The sequence below is a fragment of the Callorhinus ursinus genome, unplaced genomic scaffold (genome assembly GCF_003265705.2).
Source record: "Callorhinus ursinus isolate GAN/ISIS: 27379988/994484 unplaced genomic scaffold, GSC_fseal_2.0 scaffold42, whole genome shotgun sequence".
Classification (NCBI taxonomy): Eukaryota; Metazoa; Chordata; class Mammalia; order Carnivora; family Otariidae; genus Callorhinus; species Callorhinus ursinus.
The window spans coordinates 2728124-2753750 of NW_027397104.1; the positions used below are offsets into that span (position 1 = coordinate 2728124).

General features: G+C 39.8%; 1 protein-coding gene across 2 annotated transcripts in view; it reads right to left on the reverse strand.

Moving 5' to 3' along the window:
- The window catches only part of UBAP1 (ubiquitin associated protein 1), a 60112-nt gene that overhangs the window by 33816 nt on the left and 669 nt on the right, over positions 1–25627 (reverse strand). The window lies entirely within an intron of this gene.

Genomic DNA, 25627 nt, shown 5'->3' on the forward strand with positions numbered 1-25627 from the left:
TAGTAGACTGAATAAACAGCCAACCCTAAACATACCATGAATCTGTAAACTAGAATAAAGAAAAGCAAAAATATTTATGTTCCCAAATTAAATATTCAGTATTCAGAATATCATTTACTATACACAGTAATTTTGTTTGTTAAGATTTTATTTATTTATTTGAGATAGAGACAGAGGGTACAAGCAGGAGGAGAGGCATAAGGAGAGGGTGAGGGACAAGCACACTCTCCCAGTGAGCACGGAGCCCGATGCTGGGCTCGATCCCAGGACCCTGAGATCATGACCTGAGCTGAAGTCAGATACTTAAGTGACTGAGCCACCCAGGCACCCCCATGGTAACTTCTAAAAGATGTCCTTTAGTGACAAAATAAAAAGCTGGCAACCACGTTAATCGCATCCCTCTTTTTAAACTTTAGTGGCCCATGAAACCCAAAAGTCTGGAAACCATTTCCTATATCACATATAAAATAATAACCTCAAATGAATATAATTATTTAAAAAATTTTATATAGATAGATATCCTAGCATACTGCCTGAGACACAGCAAGAGCTCAACAAAGATTGGTAAACATATAACTTGGAGGGGCGCCTGGGTGGCTCAGTAGTTTGGGCACCTGCCTTCGGCTCAGGTCATGACCTCAGGATCCTAGGATCAAGCCCTGCATCTGGCTTCCTCCTCAGGGGAAGCAGGAGTCTGCCTCTTTCTCTCCATCTGCCCCTCCCGCACCTCGTACTCTCTCTCTCAAATGAATAAAATCTTAAAAATAAATAAATATATATATATATATATATATATATATATACATACATACACAGGTGACTGGGTGGCTCAGTCGTTAAGCATCTGCCTTCGGCTCAGGTCATGATCCCAGAGTCCTGGGATAGAGCCCTCCATCGGGCTCCTTGCTCAGCGGGAAGCCTGCTTCCCCCTCTCCCACTCGCTCTGCTTGTGTTCCCTCTCTTGCTGTGTCTCTGTCAAATAAATAAAATCTCTAAAAATATATATAATATATATATACAAAATATATATATGTATATAACTTAGAAGAAAATAAACCATTTGCCAAGTACTCTACCAGTAAACTATACACAAAATGTAGATCTTTATTTGAATGTTTAGACTTATTTTGAGTGAAGAAATATGGCTGTAAACACTGAACTGAGTTTGAGACCTTACTTTCAGTTTCAAGTCTGAGAATTAGCCAGAAATACTATTTTCAGGATCTATCACTGTCCACAGCTCTGTGTTTACAAAAGTAAGCTCCCTTATTATTGGCTGCTACACATCAGCATATTTGGCTAAAAATGGAAGGCCAAAAACACAGGTCAACAGTAAACAGATTCATACTGAAGAGCATTTCAATAACCCCAGTAAGCTTTTCTTTATGCATTAATTTCTTCTTTCAGTTCAGCTGGAATACTGCTTATTCAGTCGGATTTGTCCTGAACACCACTGTTTCAGAGTGCAAAAATGGAAAATCTAAATTTGAGTCACTAACCTGCAGAAACAAGATCTAATGGGCCCTGCAATTTTGGAAAAGAGGGGAACAGGTCTGTGTAAATACGGAAACAAATAGGAGTAAGACATAGTCTTATAATGGTGGTTGTATTTGGATGATGGGTTTACAATGTGGGGCTTTTGGTCTTTTCTTTTGTGCTATTTGCTTTCCAGGTTTTCTATACTGAGCACATATCTACTGATTGACACACTCCGTAATCAGGAAAAAAAAAAAGTCTAGGGATCAAGAGAAGGAAAGAATACCCCAGATACCTATAAGGGGACTAAACAGAAACACCACAGTATGTAACTAATGAAAGATCATGACCCCAGAGAGAGAAAATATAATAAAAAAAGAATAAATCAGTAGGTTTTTTTTTTTTAAGACTTTATTCATTTATTTGAGACAGAGAGAGAGCACAAGCAGGGGGAGTGGCAAGCAGAGTGAGAAGGAGAAGCAGGCTCCCCGCTGAGGAGGGAGCCCGATGCGGGGCTCAATCCCAGGACCCTGGGATCATGACCTGAGCCAAAGGCAGACACTTAACCGGCTGAGCCACCCAGGCACCCCAATAAATCAGTAGTTTTTTTTTTTTTTTTAAGATTTCTATTTATTTGACAGAGAAAGAGACAGCGAGAGAGGGAACACAAGCAGGGGGAATGGGAGGAGAAGCAAGCTTCCCGCCAGAGAGCTGATGTGGGGCTTGATCCCAGGGTCCTGAGATCATGACCTGAGCCGAAGGCAGACGTTTAACAACTGAGCCACCCAGGCACCCCCCCTTTTTTTTAAGATTTTTATTTATTTATTTGACAAAGAGAGACACAGCAAGAGAGGGAACACAAGCAGAGGGACTGGGAGAGGGAGAAGCAAGCCCCCCGCAGAGCAGGGAGCCCAATGTGGGGCTCGATCCCAGGACCCTGGGATCATGACCCGAGCTGAAGGCAGATGCTTAACAACTGGGCCACCCAAGCGCCCCTCAATCAGTAGTTTCTAAGGCCAGTAAGAATACCACACAAATGGTCCAAGGTTACAGACTTCATGGAAGTATAACAGCTGTTTTACTTTATTGATGATAAAGGATGTAATCCATGATGAAAAGCTAACATTATGAACTGCCCCAAGTAACACTGCATCACCACTCATGAAACAAAAACTATAGGAAACAGAAGAACTAAGTAGAAATACATAATTAATAAGATAGATATAATTTATATCATATCAAAAGCACCCTGAAAGCACAATATACCGAAAGTACCCACAGAACACTTTACAAAAACCTAAGTAAATACTAGGCCACAAAGAAAATTCCAATAAATATTCAAAATCAGAAACAGCACAGCCAATTATAATCAAAGGCAAGAAAAAAAATTAGAAATTAATTACATCAGACAACAAAAAGGTCCTACTACCTGAATTTCTATACTGTCTCTTGATCGAAGAGGGAACCAAAAATAAAACTGCAGAAAATGACAATGAAAATATTGTATTTGAGAATCTACAATATTCAGCTAAAGTAGTAATCAGGAAAATTCACAGCAACAAAAGCACTAAGAAAAAAATTCACAGCATAGGGACCATCTAAGGAAAGCACAAGATGGAAACAGTAAGGACATAAGCAGAAAATAACCAATTAAAATCAGAAAAATGATTAATAAATAAACCCAAGAGCTGGTTCTTTGGAAAAAACATAAACCATCCAACTAACTTAATTTTAAAAAGAGAAAATAAGTGTACAAAATAGAGGAAATTAAAATAATCCAAACACTGCTTTATCTTTTTTTTCTTTAAAGATTTTATTTATTTGACAAGAGAGAGACAGTGAGAGAGGGAACACAAGCAGGAGGAGTGGAGAAGGGGAAGCAGGCTTCCCGCTGAGCAGGGAGCCCAATTTGGGGCTCGATCCCAGGACCCTGGGATCATGACCTGAGCCAAAGGCAGACGCTTAACGACTGAGCCACCCAGGCGCCCCACTGCTTTATCTCTTTGCAAATACATGTGAGAACCTGGATAAAATGGATGATCTTCTAGGAAAGTATTATTTGTCAAAACTAACTCCACAGAGGTAGAAATCTTAACCAGGCCAATAACTACAGAGGAAACAGAAAAAGTCATCAAAGAGCTCTTGCAACCCCAAAGAAATCTAAATGCAGTGAGATTTTAATGGTTCCAAAACACAGGAAAAGGAAAGTTTCTAATTTTCTTTTTTTTTTAAAAAAAGCAAGCATAATATTGATGCCAAAGAGAAAATTACAGAAAAATCGCATGTATGCCTAGAGATAAAAAAAAATCCTCAAAATAAAAAGCACAAATCAAATTTAGTAATACATTATAGGAAAACATCACATCCAAGTGTAAAAATTTAGTCCATGAATTTAGGATAGTTCAATACCAGGCATGTGTTGATACATTTCACCATTTGTTAACAGATCTAAGAAAAGTCATATAGTCGTCTCCTTAACATGAGGTTAAAACCAACAACGAAAACTCTCTCTCAATACCAAAGTCAGAGAATGCTGACTAATGGGGAAATAGAAGATTCCCACTAAGCACAGGAACAAGATAATGATGTCCATTATTATCATAATTTGTTAACATTGTTATTTAACATTAGATGAAAAGTTAAAAGGTATAAAAAGTTGGAAAATAGACTGTTTCCCAGGGAAACCCCAAAACTGAAAAAATTATTACAAATATAAGAGAATAGAATAAAGTGTTTCTGGGTACAAATTAATATAGGCACACTTCTTACTGTACTTTGCTTTATTGCACTTCACACTGTTTTTCACATATTGAAATTTCAAGACTTCAGTGGAGAAAGTAAGTGCAGATGTGGGTGGAAAAAGCAAGGGAAACAGAACTGGAGCCTGACGATGTGTCTGAATTGCTATAATCTCAGGATAAAACTTTAATGGATGCAGAAGTTGCTCCTTATGGGTGAAAAAGTGGTTTCTTGAGATGGAATCTCCTCCTGGTGGAGACGCCATGTGTGCTGAATTGATGACAAAGGATTTCAAACATTACATAAACTTAGCTGATAAAGCAGTGGCAGGTTTGAGAGGAATGATTCAATTCTGAAAGCTCTACTGTGGGTAAAATGTAATCAAACAGCATCTCATGCTAAGGAGTAATTGTTCATGGAAGAAAAAGTCAACTGATGCAGTAAACTTCATTGCTGTCTTACTTTAAGAACTTGCCACAGCCGCCCCGACCTTTAGCAACCACCACCCTAAGTCAGGAGCCATCAAGACTGAGGCAAGACGCTCCACAAACAATAAGATTGCAAGCTGCTGAAAGCTCAGATGATGGGTAGTATTTTTTAGCGATGAAGTACTCTTTAATTAAGGTATGTACATTGTTTTTTTAGACACAATGCTATTGCACACTTAATAGACTACAGTATACTGTAAACATAACTTTTATTTTTTTAAAGATTTTATTTATTTATTTGAGAGAGAGAGAGTGTGAGAGATAGAGTGCACGAGAGGGTGTAGGGTCAGAGAGAGAAGCAGACTCCCCACTGAGCAGGGAGCCTGATGCGGGACTCCAGGATCATAACTTGAGCCGAAGGCAGTCACTTAACCAACTGAGCCACCCAGGCGCCCCTAAACATAACTTTTATATGCATCGAGAAACTAAAAGATTCATTTGACTTGCTTCACTGTGATGTTCAGTTTATTGTGGCGGTCTGGAACCAAAGCATCTCCAACGTATATTCTGAAATATTCTGAAATAAACAGCCTTCGTGTATACAATAAATAGGTAAGAAATATAATGGAAACATACAATGTGCCACAAAAGGTAAGAAGTAGAAATAAACTTAACATACAAAGAAAGAAACTAAAGCTCTACCGAAAGAAAAGAGGATTTACATAATTGGAAAAACATATGATAAATCTTGGATAAGACATGGAACATCATTAAGATCAATTCTCCCTAAGTTTCTCTATAAATGTGGCATGATAAAAGTGAAAACTACAGCCTTCTGTTAACTAGAAAAGCTGATTCTAAAGTTCATCTGAAAATAACAATATATGCAACAGCAGCCAAGAAAATTCTGAAGAAAATTATGGAAACTAGCCTGTCAGATATTAAAATATTTACTGTAAGATATAACAACAGCTCTGCCATACTGGCACATAGGTCAGTGGAAGGGAACAGAAATCCCTAAAAATACCCAATATATGGAAATGTAGTATACAGTAAAGCTGCCATTTAAAATTTGTTAAGTGTTGGGATGCCTGGGTGGCTCAGTCGGTTAAGTGTCTACCTTCGGCTCAGGCCATGATCCCAAAGTCCTGGGATCAAGTCCCACATCAACCTCCTTGCTCAGCAGAGAGCCTGCTTTTTCCTCTGCCTGCCACTCTCCCTGCTTGTGTGCACGCTCTCTCTGACAAAGAAATAAGATCTTTAAAACAAAATAAAATTTGTGAAGTGATGGAACAACAGGGTAGCCACCTAGAAAAAAGCTGGATGCTCCCCTCACACTCCATCCTAAAATAAATTCCAGATCAACCAAACGTATAGTAACATTATGCAACTACCCAAATATATAATCCCTGTTTTCATTCTACATGGAAAGCAAAAATAAGACTTATAATCCAACAAAATACTTACCCTATGAAAAAATAGAATATGATGGTTATTTTTATATATTTTTTTAGTAATCTATGCCCAACATGGGGCTCAAACTCACAACCCCGACATCAAGGGTCTCATGCTCATCTGACTGAGCCATCCAAGTGCCCCAGAAAATGAAGGCTATTTTTTTTTTAGATTTTATTTATTTATTTGACAGAGACACAGTGAGAGAAGGAACACAAGCAGGGGGAGTAGGAGGGGGAGAAGCAGGCTTCTCACGGAGCAGGGAGCCCAATGCGGGCTCGATCCCAGGACCCTGGGATCATGACCTGAGCCAAAGGCAGACACTTAGCGACTGAGCCACCCAGGGGCCAGAAAATGAAGGCTATTTTAAGGCAAGTTGCCATAGGGGCACCTGGGTGGCTCAGTCAGTTGAGCATCAACTCTTGGTTTTGGCTCAGATCGTATCTCAGGGTCCTGGAATTGAGCCCTGTGTCAGGCTGTGTGCTAGGCATGGAGTCTATTTGAGGATTCTCTTTCTCCCTCTCCCTCTGCCCCTCCCCGGCCTGCACGCACCCTCTTCCACTCTCTCATATAAATAAATCTTAAGAAAACAAAAGACAGGGGCGCCTGGGTGGCTCAGTCGTTGAGCGTCTGCCTTCGGCTCAGGTCATGATCCCAGGGTCCTGGGATCGAACCCCACATCGGGCTCCCTGCTCGGCGGGAGGCCTGCTTCTCCCTCTCCCACTCCCCCTGCTTGTGTTCCCTCTCTGTGTCTCTCTCTGTCAAATAAATAAATAAAATCTTAAAAAAAAAAAGAAAACAAGACAAAAAAGGGCAAGCTGCTGTAATATACCAGTTTTCTCACTAATTACTCTTGCAAATTAAGTTTTAACAAAGTTATTAATCATATGGTATACTTAAGACAATAAGAAGAGCAACTAGTGGGCGCCTGGGTGGCTCAGTTGGTTAAGCGACTGCCTTCGGCTCAGGTCATGATCCTGGAGTCCTGAGATCGAGTCACACATCGGGCTCCCTGCTCGGCAGGGAGTCTGCTTCTCCCTCTGACCCTCTTCCCTCTCGTGCTCTCTATCTCATTCTCTCTCGAATAAATAAAATCTTTAAAAAAAAAAAAAGAGCAACTAGTGACTCAATACAAAGCTCATTTCACATAGTTTAATACAAACTGGTTATAGTGGAATATTAACTTGCTCAAATTTAAAAAGCAACATGTAGTACATAAAAAGATAATATAGTATTGTCAAGGTAAATTACTATCCCAATCTGATTTCATGAGAACTGCAGTTAAGAACTCTAGCTAATTCAGGGCACCTGGGTGGCTCAGTCAGTTAAGCATCTGCCTTCAGCTCAGCTCATGCATCATCTCAGGGTCCTGGCATCCAGCCAAGCATCAGGCTCCCCACTCAGTGGGGAGCCCGCTTCTCCCTCTTCCTCTGTCCCTTCCTCCACACTCATTCTCTTGCTCTCTCTTTCAAATAAATAAAATTAAAAAAAAAAACCTCTAGCTAATTCTAAATTGGGTCAGGAAATCCAGACAAGGATTTTCCTCAATGTTGGGTTCCTCTTAATCCTACCAGCACCTAGCACCATGTCTAATCTTTAGCAGGGGAGGCCTTTTCGTATTCGCTTGTCATCTCCCCTTAAACGTTCTGAAAATGATTCTATAACTGATATTCCTAAATAATATGTATTTTGTTTTTTTGGTTTTTTTTAAAAGATTTATTTATTTTGAGAGAGTGAGAATGAGAGACAGAAAGAGAGTACATGAGAGGGGGGAGGGTTGGAGGGAGAAGCAGGCTTCTCGCCGAGCAGGGAACCGGATGCGGGACTCAATCCTGGACTCCAGGATCATGACCTGAGCCAAAGGCAGCTGCTTAACCAACTGAGCCACCCAGGCGCCCCAATAATATGTATTTTGGAAATACAACTAGACAAAACAATGTACTTATAATGAAAAAGTTAAGCAGTGAGTTTTGCAGTTACCAGTAGTCTGAAATCATAAGGCCTATGAGACTAACATAACGTACGAACAGGAAAGTAATGGCTAGTTACAAGTTAGAATAGAGAGTCATAACATAAAGCATTAATTAGAAATTTTTAATCAGTATCTTAACCACTCCTTTTTTATCCCTACCCCCTCTATCTTAGCCAATTAAAATTCTCAAATGAACTTAAAAATTTTTTTTTAATGGGACACCTGGGTGGCTCAGTCGGTTAAGCATCTGCATTCGGCTCAGGTCCTATCTCGGGGTCCTGGGATAGAGCCCCACATCAGGCTCCCTGCTCAGCAGGGAGTCTGCTTCTCCCTCTCCCTCAGCTCCACCCCCTGCTTGTTCTCTCTCTCAAATAATCTTTAAAAAATATATATGTTAAAAAAAAATGTGCCAAAAGGAAATACAGCCACAAGCCTATCAATTCAATTTTTTTTTTAAAGATTTTATTCATTTAGGGGCGCCTGGGTGGCTTAGTTGGTTAAGCGACTACCTTCCACTCAGGTCATGATCCTGGAGTCCCGGGATTAAGTCCCACATCGGGCTCCCTGCTTGGCAGGAAGTCTGCTTCTTTCTCTGACCCTCCCCCCTCTCATTCTCTCTTTCAAATAAATAAATAAAATCTTAAAAATATATATTTTATTCATTTATTTGAGAGAGAGAGAGAACAAGCAGAGGGAAGGGCAGAAGAAGCAGACTCCCCTGCTGAACATGGAACCTGACATGGGGCTTGATCCCAGGACCCTGGGATCATGACCTGAGCCGAAGGCAGATGCTTAACCGACTGAGCCACCCAGGCGCCCCTCAATTCTTTAAATTGTGAATTAACACTGGGGGAAAAAATAATTTCATGGAGTAACGAACCAAAAATGTCATCTCCTCCCCAACTATCTCAAAATTCACATCACAACTCATGCCAGAATTTGAGAAAAGAGTACCCTGGACAGTTAAAAACATGAGTTCCAGCCTTAATTCTTCCATCAATTTGGGATGGTTTAGGGTCTGTCAAAACCTTTGGGGGAAAAAAAGAATTCAGGACTGCTTCTGTAAAAAGAGAAACCTGGAGTAAATGATCTGACAACCTTTTCAGAATTAAGGGTCTGGATATATTCTTTTATAACTATAGACTTCAGTGGCTTTTATGCTCTCATACGTATAAGAAAAATACAACAAGACTTCCTTCATATTGTTATGAGAGCACATAAACACATGTAATCACTTGCTGAATCTATGATTAAGTATACACAGTCCACACCCACTTTTTTAAGAAGAGAATGCTTATTATTTAACACTAATAACCCTATTTCACTCTGCAAGTAGCCAATATGACATAAATGGTTAACTTGTATTTTATATAAAGAAGCTAAATATCACACCATGGGCTATGAATCTGCTCTGAGAGAAATAATAACATAAATTTTCTGTTCTTCCAGCAGTCTTCAGACTCAGTGCATTACATCATTCTGACTGTTGGGAGTCATGTGAAATCTGAATGGTTTTTCCCATGGAAACAAAAAACTAACAGAGCCTTGTTCACCAAACTTGAGAACTCACCCCAAAGGGAACATTGTGCAGTACACCAGGGAACAAACAATATAAAAATGGCACAACTTCATAGAAGGAGATGATCCTCCTTCTGATCTATCATCAGAAGGTCAACAGTAACCTAATGGTACATCACAATGCCTACGTAACTCACCTCGCTTCAACACACACACATTTTATCACCTCACAGGGAGTACAATAAGATATTCAGAGACCACATTTACATAATTTATAACAATATATGTTGTTATAATTGCTCCAGTTTATTATTATTGTTAATTTCTTACTGTGCCTAATTCATAAATTAAAATTGACCACACATGGGGCACCTGGTTGGCTCAGTCGTAGAGCATGTGACTCTTGATCTCAAGGTTGTGAGTTCAAGCCCTATGTTGGGTGTAGAGATTAAAAATAAACTTTTAGGGGTGCCTGGGTGGCTCAGTCGGTTAAGCATCTACCTTTGGCTCAAGTCATGATCCCAGTCTCCTGGGATCAAGCCCCAAGACAGGCTCCCTGCTCACAGGGACCCTGCTTCTCCCTCTCCTCCCTGCTCGTGTGTACCTTCTCTCTCTCAAATAAATAAATAAAATCCTGAAAAGAAAAGAAAAAAGAGAAGAGAAGAGAAGAGAAGAAAATCTTTATGGCTACCAAGGTGGCTCAGTCAGTTAAGCAGCTAACTCAACTGATTTCGGGTCCGGTCATGATCTCAGGGTCGTGAGCTCGAATCCCACGTCGGGTAATGCATTGGCCATAGAGCCTGCTTAAGACTCTCTCTCTCCCTATTCCTCTGCTCCTCCCTCCACCCTCGCACACACACACACTCTCTCTCTCTCAAAAATAAATAAATACACAAATAAAATCTTTTTAAAAATAAATAAAACTGATTATATATCTGTACAAGAAAAAATATAGTACAGAACTTCCTCAACTTATGATGGAGTGACATCTCAATAAACCTACCATAAATTGAAAAAAATCTTAAGTCAAAAACGCATTTAATACACCTAACCTACTGAACACCATAGCTTAGCTTAACCTACCTTAAGTGTACTCAGAACACTTACATTAGCTTACACATGGGCAAAATAATCTAACACAAAGTCTATTTTATAATAAAGTATTGAATATCTCATGTAATTTATTGAATACTGTACTGAAAGTAAAAAACAACTGTATGGGTACAAAATGGCTGTAAGTGTATCAGCTGTTTACCCTCATGATCACATGGCTAACTGAAGAGCTGTAGCTGGCTGCCATTGCCCAGCATCATAAGAGGTATCATACCACATACAGCTAGCCTGGGAAAAGATCAAAATTCAAAATTCAAAGTATGGTTTCTACTGAATGCATATTGCTTTCACATCATAAAGTCAAAGAATTATAAACTGAACCATTATAAGTTGGGGACCACTGGATATATACGGTTCACTACTATCCAAGTTTCAAGCATCCACTGAGCATCTTAGAACATATGCTCTGCAGATAAGGGGGTACAATGTACATAACAGAACCTGGCTTCTCCATTTTACAACTGAAAAACCTTAATATGAAATGATTTATAATAAAAAGACACAAAAAGGACACAGGTCTTTTAATTAATCTTAGTTGCTTTATAAGTATCTATCAAATAGGTATCTTTCAAAACGGGTTATAACTTATCTCTGATCAAAACATATTCTTCTTACAATAAAAACAAAATTAATAGTATAAGAACTTAAATTAAATAGTACAATACAGTGAATCTAAGAAGGGGTACTTTAAGGATTAAATAAAATATATACAAGCAATAGTTACTCACCAGGTTTACTAGCACCTCCTCACCTTCCTAAATATTTTTTTTTAAGATTTTATTTATTTATTTAGGAGAGAGAGCAAGAGAGGGAGAACACAAGCAGGGTGAGGGGCAGAGGGAGAAGCAGCCTCTCCACTGAGCAGGGAGCCTGATCAGAACTCAATCCCAGGACACTGGGATCATGACCTGAGCTGAAGGCAGACGCCTAACCAGCTGAGCCACCCCCTGCCCCCTAAATCTTATATTAATAAGAATAGTTCCACATTTCAATGGCTTGTACTTACCATAAGGAACAAAGAAAGGTGGTACCAGAAAACCATCACCTACAGTAAGAAACCCATATATTTTTATACTGACTTATGAGTCCCTGGCAATCAAATAGAAAACCCTCTATAAAGGTTAAAGATTTAATTTCAGCATACTGGGGTGCCTGGGTGTCTCAATTGGTTGAGCGTCTGCCTTCGGCTCAGGTCATGATTCTGGAGTTCCAGGATCAAGCCCCAAGTCAGGCTGCCTGCTCAGCGGGAAGCCTGCTTCTCCCTCTCCCACTCCCCCTGCCTGTGTTCCCTCTCTCACTGTATCTCTCTCTGTCAAATAAATAAATAGAATCTTAAAAAAAAAAAAAAAAGATTCTCTCTCTCAGGGGTGCCTGGGTGGCTCAGTTGGTTGAGCATCCAACTCTTGATTTCAGCTCGGGTCAGGATCTCAGGGTCATGAGACAGAACCCCCCGCAAAGGGCTCCATGCTGGGTGTGGAGCCTGCTTAAGATTCCCTCTCTCCCTCTCCTTCTGCCCTCCACTCAAAAAAGTAAAATTCTCTCTCCCTCTCCCCCTACCCTCCACTTCTGCAATGCATGAGGGCTCATTCTCTAAAACTAAATATTTTTAAAAAGAAATAAACCAATTTCTTAAAAATCACAGACTGCCAAAGATCACTCAAGAAGAAAGAAATAGCCTCAACGGCCCTATATCTATTAAAGAAATTGAATTTGTAATTTATAACCTCCTCAAAAAGAAAACTCAAGACCAGATTGCTTTGCTGGTGAAATCTTCCAAACACTTGAGGAAGAAATACTGAATACTTCCAGAATACTGAAGAGGAAGGAATACTTCCCAACTCATTCTATAAGAATTATAGAAACATTAGCTTGATACCAAAAGAGACAAAGATATTATGAGAAAATTACAGAATATCCCTCATGAACATAAATGCAGAAATTATCAACAAAATTTTTTAGCAACTCAAATCTAACAACATATAAAAAGGATAATATATCACGATGAAGTGAGGTTTTTCCCAGAAATGCAAGATAGGTTAAATATATCTTTTAAAAAAATGTAATTCACCATGTTAACAAACTACAAAAGAAAAACTATAGGATTATCTTAATAAACACAAGAAGAGCAAAACTGACAAAATCCAATACCCATTCCAAAAAGAACTTTCAGCAAAATAAGAATAGAAGGGAACTTCCTCATTTGATAAAGGCCATCTATTAAAAAAAAACCTACAGGGCGCCTGGGTGGCTCAGATGGTTGAGCATCTGCCTTCGGCTCAGGTCACGATCGCGGGGTCCTGGGATCGAGTCCCACATCAGGCTCCCTGCTCCTTGGGAGCCTGCTTCTCCCTCTGCCTCTCTCTCTCTCTCTCTGTCTCTCATGAATAAATAAATAAAATCTTTTAAATAAAAATAAAAAAAACCCTACAGTTAACACCATACCTACTGTTAAAAGACATTCCCCTTAAGTTCAAGAATAAGGCAAGGATGTCCACATTCCTCACATTTATTTAGCATTCTATTAGAGGTTCTAGCCAGTGCAATAAGACAAGAAAAATAAGTAAAAGGCATCCAGATTGGAAAAAACACATAAAACCTATCCTTATTCACACACAACATGGTCTGTAGAAAATCTAGTAGAATTTACGAGAATTCTTATACAAAACTTATACAATAGTATTTGGAGGCTGTAAGATCAATACAGAATAATCAATTGCATTTTTATATACTAGCAATGAACAATTAGAAATTAAAATTTTAGGGGTGGCTGGGCAGCTCAGTTGGTTAAGCATCGACTCTTGATTTTGGCTCAGGTCATGATCTCAGGGTTGTGAGATCAAGCCCCAAGTCAGGCTCTACACTGGGCACAGAGCCTTCTTAAGATTCTCCCTCTCCTTCCTCCTCTGCCTCTCTCCCCACTCGCACCCGCTCTCACTCTCTGTAAAAAAAAAGAAGTTAAAAATTTAAAAATCACCATTTACAAAAGCACCAAAAATTATGAAACACTTAGGAATATATCTGACAAAAAATGTACAAGACCTGCACAATGAAAATTACAAAACACTGCTGAGAGAAATGTAAGAACATCTTACTCTGCTGGGGCTCCTACAACAAAATACCACAGCCTAATTGGCTTATCAACACCAGAAATGTATTTCTCACGGTTCTAGAAGGCTGGGAAATCCAAGATCAAGGCTCCAGCAGAATCAGCATCCAGTTAGAGCCTGCTTCCTCGTTCACTGTCTTTTCACTATAACTTAACATGGCTGTGAAAGGGGACAAGGGAGTTCTCTGGGGCCTCTTTTATAAGGACATTAATCCCAGTCATAACGGTTCCTCCATCATGACCTAATTACCTTCAAAAGGCCTGACTTCCAAATCCTTTCACACCAGGGATAGATTTCAATATGTGAATTTGGGAGAGACACAAACATTCAGTTATAGCAAAGACCTAAGTAAATGGAGAGATAAACCATGTTCATAGGTTGTAATACTGAATATTGTTAAGATGTCAATTCTCTCTAAATTAACCTACAGAGTCAATCCAATCCCAAACAAAATACTAGCAGGATTTTTGTAGATATTTTGACAAGCTAATTCTAAAATTCATACACAGGGACTCCTGGGTGGCTCACTCGTTAAGCATCTGCCTTTGGCTCATGGGATCAAGCCCAGCATTGGGCTCCCTGCTCAGCGGGAAGTCTGCTTCTCCCTCTCCCACTCCCCCTGCTTGTGTTCCCTCTCTCGCTGTCTCTCTGTCAGATAAATAAATTTAAAATCTTTAAAAAAAAATTTAAATTTAAAATTCATACACAAATGAAAAGGACATAGACACCCAAAGCAACTTTGAAAAACTTTGATTTCAAAACTTATTATACAGCTATAGTATTCAAGAAGTGTGATATTGGCATAAAGACAAGTAGATTAACACAACAGAATCCAAAAACAAACCCACATATACACAAAGTATTTTTAAAACGCAAAAGCAATCAACAGAGAAAGGGTAATCATTTCAACAAACGGTACTGGAACAAATGGATATCTACATGCAAAAAAAATTTTTTTAAACCCACAAAACCCTCCATCCACACCTCACATCATATACAGAAAAATTAACTCAAAATGGACCACAGACTTTATAAAATCTAAAACTATAAAACTTCTAGAAGAGAACATCAAGAAAATCTTTCTGACCTTAGGTTAGATAGTATTTTCTTAGATATAACAAAAAAAGCACAAACCATAAAAGAAAAAATAAAGTGGACCTCATCAAAACTTCTCCCAAAAAGACACGGTAAAGAGAATAAATAATAACCAGGGCTCCTGGGTGGCTCAGTCGGTTAAGCGTCTGCCTTCAGCACAGTCATGATCCCAGAGTCCTGGGATCAAGTCCCACATTGGGCTCCCTGCTCAGCGGGGAGCCTGCTTCTCCCCTTGCTGCTCCCCCTGCTCGTGCTTTCTCTCTCTCAAATAAAATCTTTAAAAAAAATAACCAAATGTATGAAATATATTTTAAAATTAACTGTTTATAAGCACAGAGAAAAGAGTGAAAAGAGAACACACAGTAATGCAGGTAAGTTTTAGACTAAAAAAATCAGTCTGAGTCACAGTTCTGCCACTTATTAGCTGTGTACCCCTTGAACAAGTTAACATAACTGAACTTCAGGTACCCAACCTGTAAAATAGGGATAATAATAGGAACTATCTCATAAGATTATTTTAAAGATTAAACAAGGTAATGCATATAAAGTACTTAGACCAATCCTCATACATGGTATGTTTTCAATAAATGTTAGTTATGCAAATTTTTTTAAGTATTTTTTATTTATTCCTTTGAGACACACAGAGAGAGAGAGAGAGAGAGCGAGCATGAGCAGCGGGAAAGGCAGAGGGAGAGGGAGAAGCAGGCTCCCCGCCAAGCCAGGCGCCCAATGTGCAGCTCGATCGCAGGACCCTGGGATCATGACCTGAGCCAAAGGCAGATGCTTAACCATCTGAGCCACCCAGGCACCCCAATTATGCAAATATTTTATACAAGTATTATAATAGTGGGTATTTCAATGGTGGGTTACAAGCAAGTTTTCCTTTTCCCTTTTTTTTTTTAAGATTTTATTTATTTATTTGACAGAGAGAGACACAGCGAAAGAGGGAATACAAGCAGGGGGAGTGGCAGATGGAGAAGCAGGCTTCCCGCCGAGCAGGGGCTCTATCCCAGGACCCCAGGATCATGACCTGCAGCTACTAAACGACTGAGCCACCCAGGCACCCAAAACTTAACTTTTTAAATCCCTAAATGATTACAAGTTAAAACAAATAAACCTAACTGTACATAAAATTGATGACTACACAGAAAATCATTTCAAGTGACTTCAGAACTCAGTATTCTAACTGCAGTGTAATATGTTCCAAAAACATAAAGAATTATACAGATATTATATTTTTTTTGTTAGCAATATCAGTATTGCCATTTTAAAACCATTTTATGTATATACCCAATATAGTAAGTAATTATCTTTATATTGTAAGGAACCTAGACATTTTATGTAAGAGAGAAAAAAAGGCTCAGTTGGTTAAGCAACTGCCTTCAGCTCAGGTCATGATCCTAGGGTCCTGGAATCGAGTCCCGCATCGGGCTCCCTGCTCAGCTGGAAGCCTACTTCTCCCTCTCACACTCCCCCTGCTTGTGTTCCCTCTCTTGCTGTCTCTCTCTCTCTGTGTCAATTAAATAAATAAAATCTTTAAAAAAGAAAAAGACAAGTATAATATTAAAACAGTAAAAACCCTATAGTTTTGGGGTTTTTTTAAAGATTTTATTTACTTGACAGAGAGAGACATGGTGAAAGAGGGAACACAAGCAGGGGGAGTGGGAGAGGAACAAGCAGGCTTCCCGTGGAGCAGGGAGCCCGATGCGGGGCTCGATCCCAGGACCCCGGGATCATGACCTGAGCCGAAGGCAGACGCTTTAAGGACTGAGCCACCCAGGTGCCCCAACCCTATAGTTCTTAAATCTGAATTATAAAAATCAATATGAACTTGTGATTTTTAAAAAAATGTTTGTAGGGGTACCCAGCTGGCTCAGTTGATAGAGTATGCAACTCCTAATCTCAGGGTCATGAATTCAAACCCCACATTATGCATCAAGCCTACTTAAAAATACAAAAAATAAAAAATTTTTTTAAAGATTTTATTTACTGGGACGCCTGGGTAGCTCAGTCAGCTAAGCGCCTTTCTTTGGCCTAGGTCATGATCCCAGGGTCCTGGGATCGAGTCCTGCCTGGGGCTCCTTGCTCATCGAGGAGAGCCTGCTTTTCCCTCTGCCTGCTGCTCCCCCTGCTTGTGCATACACGCTCTTTCTCTCTCTGACAAACAAAATCTATAAAAGATAAAAAAGATTTTATTTATTTATTTGGCAGAGAAAGCACGCGCACAAGCAGGGGGAGCAACAGGGAGAGGGAAAAGCAGGCTCCCCACTGAGCAGACAGCCTGACGTGGGGCTCGATCCCAGCACCCTAGTATCATGAGTAAGCCAAAGGCAGACTCTTAACCAACTAAGCCACCCAGGCACCCCAATAATAAAAATATTTTTTAAAGATCTATTTATTTGAGAGAGAGACAGAGAGTGCACGAGGTGGGGTGGGGGAGGAGAGGGGAAGCAGAATCCTGGCTGAGCAGGGAGCTCGATGCAGGGCTCGATCCCATGACCCTGAGATCATGACCTTAGCTAAAGTCAGACTTTCAACCGAATGAGCCACCCAGGCACCCCAAAAATAAAATTTTTTTAAAAATTTTAATAAAAATGTTTGTAGAAGCAAGGACAGTATTAATGAGCATCCCTGGCACTCACATTTTGAGCTCTCGATATAAGTTCTGCATTAATTCTTAGAGAAATGGTCGTTTTCAGATATACAAAAGAATTTATAAGATTAACCTGGGCCATCTGTTGTGTATGAAAGAAGCCTTTCAAAGATTTATAGTTCATGGGGCACCTGGCTGGCTCAGTTGGAAGAGCATGTGATTCTTGATCTTAGGGCTGTGAGTTCCAAGCCCATGCTGGGTGTAAAGATGACTTAAATAAAACTTAAAAAAAAAAAAGGGATTTTTAGTTCATGCCAAATAGTTACCAACCTGAAATGGCTCCCACTGATCAAAAATGAAACAAGTTGTGCATAAAAAAGAATGACTACAGATAGAACCTGCGACTCAATCTCCGGGTTGTAGGTTCAAGCCCTACACTGGGTGTAGAGATTACTTAAAAATAAAATCTTTAAAAAAAGACTATAATTGCTCAAACACATGATACAAATTTACAAGTTTATGATAATACTCAAAGAAAAGATCCTTAGAAAACCAACAGTCGGGGAGCCTGGGTGGTCCAGTCAGTTGGGCATCTGCCTTCAGCTCAGGTCATCATCTCGGGGTCCTGGGATCAAGCCCCGTGTCAGGCTCCCTGCTCAGCGGGGAGTCTGCTTTTCCCTCACCCTTTGCCCCTCCCCCCCACTCATGTGCACTCTCTCCCAAAAAAAAAAAAAAATCTTTAAAGAAAACCAAAGGTCAAAAAAAGGGGGGCTCAGTCAGTTAAATGTCCAACTCTTGATCTCAGCTCAGGTCTTGATCTCACAGTTGTTGAATTCAAGCCCCATGTTGAGCTCCACATTAGGTATGGATACTTAAAAAAAAAGAAAAAACCCAAAATGGCCTGTTACCATAAGCGAAGACTGTTACACTAACTCTTCACTTTGAAATTGGTTAATTAAAAGAATGAAGCATTCATCCTCCTTTCTATTTTTTTATTTTTACTGTTTTTTATTTTAATTACAGTATAGCTAACATGGTGTTATAGCAGCTTCAGATATACAATATAGTGATTCATCAATTCTATACATTACTCAGTGCTCATCATGGTAAGTGTACTCATCCACCCTTTTCAAAAGGAACTATACTTCAGCGTAAGCCTGCTGCCAAGGGAAAGTTCTTTAGAGAAGAATAGTACTCAAAAACATAAATATAACAGAAATAGCATGATGATACAATTTCACTTTTTTTAAATTTATTTATTTGAGTAGGAGGGAGGGAGAGAGAGAGAGAGAGAGAGAGAGAGAGAGCGCGAGCACGCACACACAAGCAGAGGGAGGGGAAGAGAGAAAGGGAGGAGACTCCCCCCCTGAGCAGACCCCCTGGGTCTCCCTCTGCCCTTCCTCCTGGCTTGTGCTTGCTCACTTGCTTTCTCCATTTTAAATAAATAAAATCTTTTTTAAAAAGTGTCATTTTGGGCGCCTGGGTGGCTCAGTTGGTTAAGCGACTGCCTTCGGCTCAGGTCATGATCCCGGAGTCCCGGGATCGAGTCCGGCATCGGGCTCCCTGCTCAGCGAGGAGCCTGCTTCTCCCTCTGACCCTCCCCCCCCGCCTCATGTACTCTCTCTCTCTCATTCTCGCTCTCTCAAATAAATAAATCTTTAAAAAAAAAGTGTCATTTTACAAGCGATTTGTGCCATTCACAGTTCAAATAAGGTCCGTATTTATCACTTATTTGGCTTTCATGCCTAAGGCTTTTTTGTTCTATGATAATTACCCCCTTTTCATATGATTGATTCATTGGAGAAACCAGGGCATTTGTCCTGTAGGTATCCTATATTCAGTATCTGTCCATTCTTGTGTTTGTTTGGTTTTTTTAAAGATTTTATTTATTTATTTGACAGAGAAAGACACAGCGAGAGAGGGAACACAGGCAGGGGGAGAGGGAGCCTGATACGGGGCTCAATCCCAGGACCCTGGGATCATGACCTGAGCCAAAGGCAGAAGCTTAACGACTGAGCCACCCAGGCACCCCATTTACTTTTCTATTTTTTGTAAACTAATGGTTACAAGCTTGATTTATTATTTCTTTTTACAATTAATTTTTTTTCAGCTCTCTCGCGGTATAGTTGACAAAATTTTTAACATTTAAAGTGTATACCAAAGTTTTAAAAATTTAAAATTATTGTTTCATATTGTTCATTGGGTTATGGGTATTTGGGCAATATTTTCTTTTCTTTCTTTTTTTTTTTTTAAAGATTTTATGAGAGAGGGAGAGGGAGCACAAGCAGGGGGAGGGGCAGAGGGAGAGGGAGAAGCGATTCCCCGATCAGCAGGGAGCCTGACGTGGGGCTTGATCCAAGGACGCTGAGATCATGACCTGAGCCAAAGGCAGATACTTAACTGACTGAGTCACCCAGGCGCCCCAACACTTTTCTTTTTTTAAGATTTATTTATTTGAGAGAGAGTGTAAGAGCACGAGTGGGAGGGGGAGAGGGAGAGAGAATCTCAAGAAGACTCTGAGCTGAGCACAGAGCTTGACTGGGGGCTTGACCTGATGACCCTGAGATCACAATCGAGCCAAAACCAATAGCTGGACACTTAACCAACTGCACCACCCAACCATCCCTAAAGTGACACTTTTAAGACAGTAAGAGAAATTTTAATATGGATGGCATTAGATTATAAAGGAATTACTAATAATTATTAGATGTGATAATAGCATGGTAGTTATGTTTTTAAAAGAAATCCTTGGGCGCCTTGGGTGGCTCAGTCATTAAGCGTCTGCCTTCGGCTCAGGTCATGATCCCAGGGTCCTGGGACTGAGTCCCACATCGGGCTCCCTGCTCGGCGGGAAGCCTGCTTCTCCCTTTCCCACTTCCCCTGCTTGTGTTCCCTCTCTCGCTGTGTCTCTGTCAAATAAATAAATAAAATCTTAAAAAAAAAAAAAGAAAAGAAAAGAAATCCTTATCAGAAGTTCATAATAATGTATTTACAGGAAAGTTGGGATTTGCTTTAAAATACTTTAGGCCCCAGGGCACCTAGCTGGTTCAGTCAGTAGAGCATGTGACTCTTGATTATCAGGATCGTGAGTTTGAGCCCCATACTGGGTGTAGAGATTACTTAAAACAATAAAAACAACTTGGGGCACCTGGGTGGCTCAGTCAGTTAAGTGTCCAACTCGATTTCAGCTTAGGTCATGATCTCGGGATCTTGTGATCAAGTCCCACGTCAGGGTCCGCACTCAGAGGAGTTTGCTTGGAATTCTCTCTCTCCCTCTCCCACTCCCCACCTCCCGCGCTTTCTCTCTAAAACAAATAAATAAATCTCAAATAAATAACAACAACAACAAAAAAGGGCGCCTGGGTGGCTTAGTCATTGGGCGTCTTCTGCCTTCGGCCCGGGTCATGATCCCAGGGTCCTGGGATCGCATCCCACATCGGGCTCCCTGCTTGGTGGGAAGCCTGCTTCTTCCTCTCCCACTCCCCCTGCTTGTGTTCCTGCTCTCGCTATTTCTCTGTCAAATAAATAAAATCTAAAAAAAAAGCATGCCTAGGGCGCCTGGGTGGCTCAGTTGGTTAAGCCACTGCCTTCGGCTCAGGTCATGATCCTGGAGTCCCAGGATCGAGTCCCGCATCGGGCTCCCTGCTCGGCAGGGAGTCTGCTTCTCCCTCTGACCCTCTCCCCTCTCATGTGCTCTCTCTCTCTCTCTCATTCTTTCTCTCAAATAAATAAATAAATAAAATCTTTTTTAAAAAAAATAAATAAATAAAATAAAAAATAAAAATAAAAAAAAAGCATGCCTAGCAGAGAAGGGTTTCCTAAATGATACAAAAAGCACAAACCATAAAAAGCTGAATATTTCAATTCATTAAAATTATGAACTTTTCAGGGCATCTGGGTGGCTCAGTCAGTTAAGTGTCTGCCTTCAGCTCAGGTCATGATCTCAGGGTCCTGGGATGGGGCCCCAAGTCAGGCTCCTTGATCAGCAGGGAGCCTGCTTCTCCCTCTCCCTCTGCCTACTGCTCCCCCTGCTTGTGCGCATACACGCGTTCTCTGTCAAATAAATAAATAAAAGCTTTAAAAAAAAAAGTCTTAAAAGTCAATCAGAAAAAGAGAAACAACTCAAAATAGGCAAAGAACTTGAATATACACTTCACAAACAAAGCACAAATAATGAATGAACATATGAAAAGATGCTCAACTTAAGGAAATGCTAATAAAAACAATAAACACATCCTGATACCAAAAGTCACTCGTTTCAAGTCTATTAGGTTAGAAAAAAAATTAAAAGTCTGACAATATCAAGTGTTGTGGAGGAAGTGAGGCAACCAAAACATACTGCTGGCTCTTGACTCAGTAACCACAAGATTCACAATTACCATGAGCCAATTCACAGTGACTGAACCACTAGAAGGGTTTGGTAAGCAATTAAGCAACTGATAATGACTAATCCAGAATTATGAGAACACATGCAGACTACTGCTAAACACAAATTTTGGCCCTTAATGAACTGAATCCTACCTGACTCAGCAATACAAATAAGAAAACTTTAGTCTCTTATCCAGTTTATCCAGTTTATTTTGTTAAGTACAAAATATTCAAGTATTCATTTCCTCCTAGAATACTAATGACATCTTAAAGACTACAATTTTAATGACCTATTTATTATTCCAGTTATACTACTATTCCAAAAAAAACAAGTAGTTTTAAATGGCATTATTTTAAAAATAGTGCTTATACTTTAAATTTACTTGATAGGTATTGGAATGATCTTGTGACTGCCTAAGAGGGACAAAGGTGTAACAGGTAAGTTTGGGCACTGAAGTATAACAAATTCAAGTCCAAATTCAGACTCTACCATTTTATCTCTGTAATGTTAAATGACTCAAATTCACTGATCCTCAATTTCCTCAACAGCTAAAAAGCATGTGTATCACAACTTGCCTACCTAATCACATTGCAAAGATTAAGAGATTATGTAAAGTGCTAAACAATGCCTACCTCATTAGCTTTCGCCCAGTTAGCACCCTTCCCTTTAAGTCTTGCTCCTCTCACCTAAAAATTTTAAAGTCTAAAATAACAACTCTCAATTCATAGGAAAATATTACTCCTAATTCAAATTATTTTTAATATTACAAAATTGTGCAGTACAGGTTAGAAGAGAAATACCTGCTTACTTCTTCCTCTCACTGAAAGGCTTTCCTAAATTATTAGATTCTGGAAAAGACAAGATTTTCACTTATCTTCGTGATACAGAAGCAGGGATGCCCAAGCTATGCTAAAATCTAAACCCAGTTGATTTCTAAGATTCAAGGGTTTTTTTATTCTAAGAAAAACCCTTTTTTTTAAAGAGGGGTGGGGGGAGGGAGGGAGAGAATCTTAAGCAGGCTCCCCGCCCAACAGGCAGCCCCATCCAGGGCTCAATCTCACAACCCTGAGATCATGACCTAAGCTGAAATCAAGAGTCACTGCCTACCCGAATGAGCTACCCAGGCACCCAGAAAAAGCTATTTCATATTTAAAGTACTACATACTAACTTCTGCATTTCTTAAAAAGCCTAAAGAAAATTACCTGATTAATGAATTGATGGTACTGTTTTTTTTGTTTTTTTGTTTTCCTGAAGATTTTATTTATTTGACAGAGACACAGCGAGAGAGGGAACACAAGCAGGGAGAGTGGGAGAGGGAAAAACAGGTCTCTCGCTAAGCCGGGAGCCTGATGTGGGACTTGATCCCAGGACTCTGGGATCATGACCTATACCAAAGTCAGTCGCTTAACGACCAAGCCACCCAGGCGCCCTGGTACTGGTTTTTTTTTGGGGGGGGGGAGTTGGTTTGCTTGTGGGAAAAAGGTTTACACTTAAAATAATCTCCATGTTAAAAACCTCAAAACAGAAGAGCCCAGGTGGCTCAGTCAGTAGGCCAAGACTCTTGATCTCGGGGTCATGAATTCAAGCCCACACTGAGTGTAGAGTTTACTTTAAAAACAAAACAAAACAAAAACCCTCAAAACGTTCAACAATTTAATTAGAGATCAGGAAAAATGTGATATTGGCATATATACTCTGGGGTAATGAAAATACGTTTGTAATGCTGAAAATACTCAGAGAATTTTAGTCACTGAATTAAACTTCAAGAATCCTGGGGCACCTGGGTGGCTCAGTCATTAAGCGTCTGCCTTTGGCTCAGGTCATGATCCCAGGGTCCTGGGATAGAGTCCCGCCACAAGCTCCCTGCTGCATGGGAGGGCTGCTTCTCCCTCTCCCACGCCCGCCCCCCCCCACCCCGCTTGTGTTCCCTCTCTCTGTCTCTGTCAAATAAATAAATAAAATCTTTTTAAAATAAATAAATAATAAACTTCAAGAATCCTCATTTTAAGTACCTTACCATATTTAAGATATAAAAGAAAAGACGCACAAGATAAAGTGACATTTGCCAGTCTAAGAAATGTGAACTAACAACCATTGATAAGAACTGTTTACAGACCTAATATTATCACATCAGGAAACTTACTGTCGTCTTTAAAATCAAAATCAAAAAAATCTTTCAGGGGCATCTAGATGGCTTAGTCGGAGCAGCATGCAATTCTTAATCTTGGGGTTGAGTTCGAGCCCCACATTGCATGTAGAGATTACTTAAAATTTTTTAAATTATTTTAATAAAAATTTTAAAATAAAATCTTTCAGATACACATAAAATACATCATGATGAAGTAATGGGTCAAAGAAAAATTCAGGAACTTTTTATTTTTTTTAAGATTTTATTTATTTGAGAGAGAGAGACACAGCGAGAGAGGGAACACAAGCAGGGGGAGAGGGAGAGAGGTGCCCTAAAAAATCTTTAAAAAAAAGGGAGGGGACTCCTGGGTGGCTCAGTCGTTAGGCGTCTGCCTTCGGCTCAGGTCATGATCCCAGGGTCCTGGGATCGAGCCCCTGCATCGGGCTCCCTGCTCGGCGGGGAGGCCTGCTTCTCCCTCTCCCTCTCCCCCTGCTTGGGTTCCCTCTCTCGCTGTATCCTCTCTCTGTCAAATTAATAAAAATCTTTAAAAAAAAGTTTTAAATTTATTTATTTGACAGAGAGAGAGACAGGGAGAGAGGGAACACAAGGGGAGTGGGAGAGAGAGAAGCAGGCTTCCTGCCGAGCAGGGAGCCCGATAAGGGGCACCTGAGCCAAAGGCAGACGCTTAACAACTGAGCCACCCAGGTGCCCCAAAATTCAGGAACATCTTATAACCACACAGTTTAATTTTCTTCCATTGTCATCATTTCTAAAGTAACACTTTTTCTTCCAATGAGGTCATAGCAAGTTAGTAAGTTATTTGCTGTGCAGTGATAGAGAAACATTAATTTTCCCATTTCCATAATTAGAATGACTCTTAATGCAACGCACAGTAGGCATTAAATGTTGAATAAATAACAGAAAAACTGAACAGAACTGATTAGAAATAAAAATCTAATTTACAAAATTCCACTTAGGTTAATGCAGAAAATCTAATTCTTTTAGTCTCTGAATATTTATGTATAATACATAAACTTTCATTTTAACTAGTCTGGGACATTAACTAGAAAGAACTAGCTATCACTAAAGACTAAGTGCCCTGTCTTTCCCCCAATCAAATGTGACAAAATTCCAAAGAGAAAGATCCATCATGTCTATCCAATTTCTCAAATGCTAATAAATACAACTGAGGAAAGAGAGAAAACACTAGTAAGTGGGATTAGAACACAAAGCTATAAACAAAAAGTTATTTAATAGTTAACTAAATTATCAAATCTCGTTTTCTAACACTCTACGGTGTTTAAAAATTCAAATTTTTATTTCAGCTTAATATAAAATGTATTTTCATTTTCAAGAGGCTAGTCTGGAAACAAGTACGTGTGGAGACAACCAAAGGTCAGACAGAGATCCCTAATTGAGATCAAATACATGAAAAGTAACTTGATGTTCCACAGTAAAGATTTGGGACTGTTTCTGAGGCCCAGGTGGACTGCATAGGTAAGGCTCCACCCAAGAAATAAAAGAAGCAAGATAAACATACTGGAGAAGGCCAGACAACGTCAAAGATGTCCCCAAAGACCCCTCACCCTGCTCTGGTTTCCTTTTTCCCTCATCTCAACGCCTCAGGGAGAAG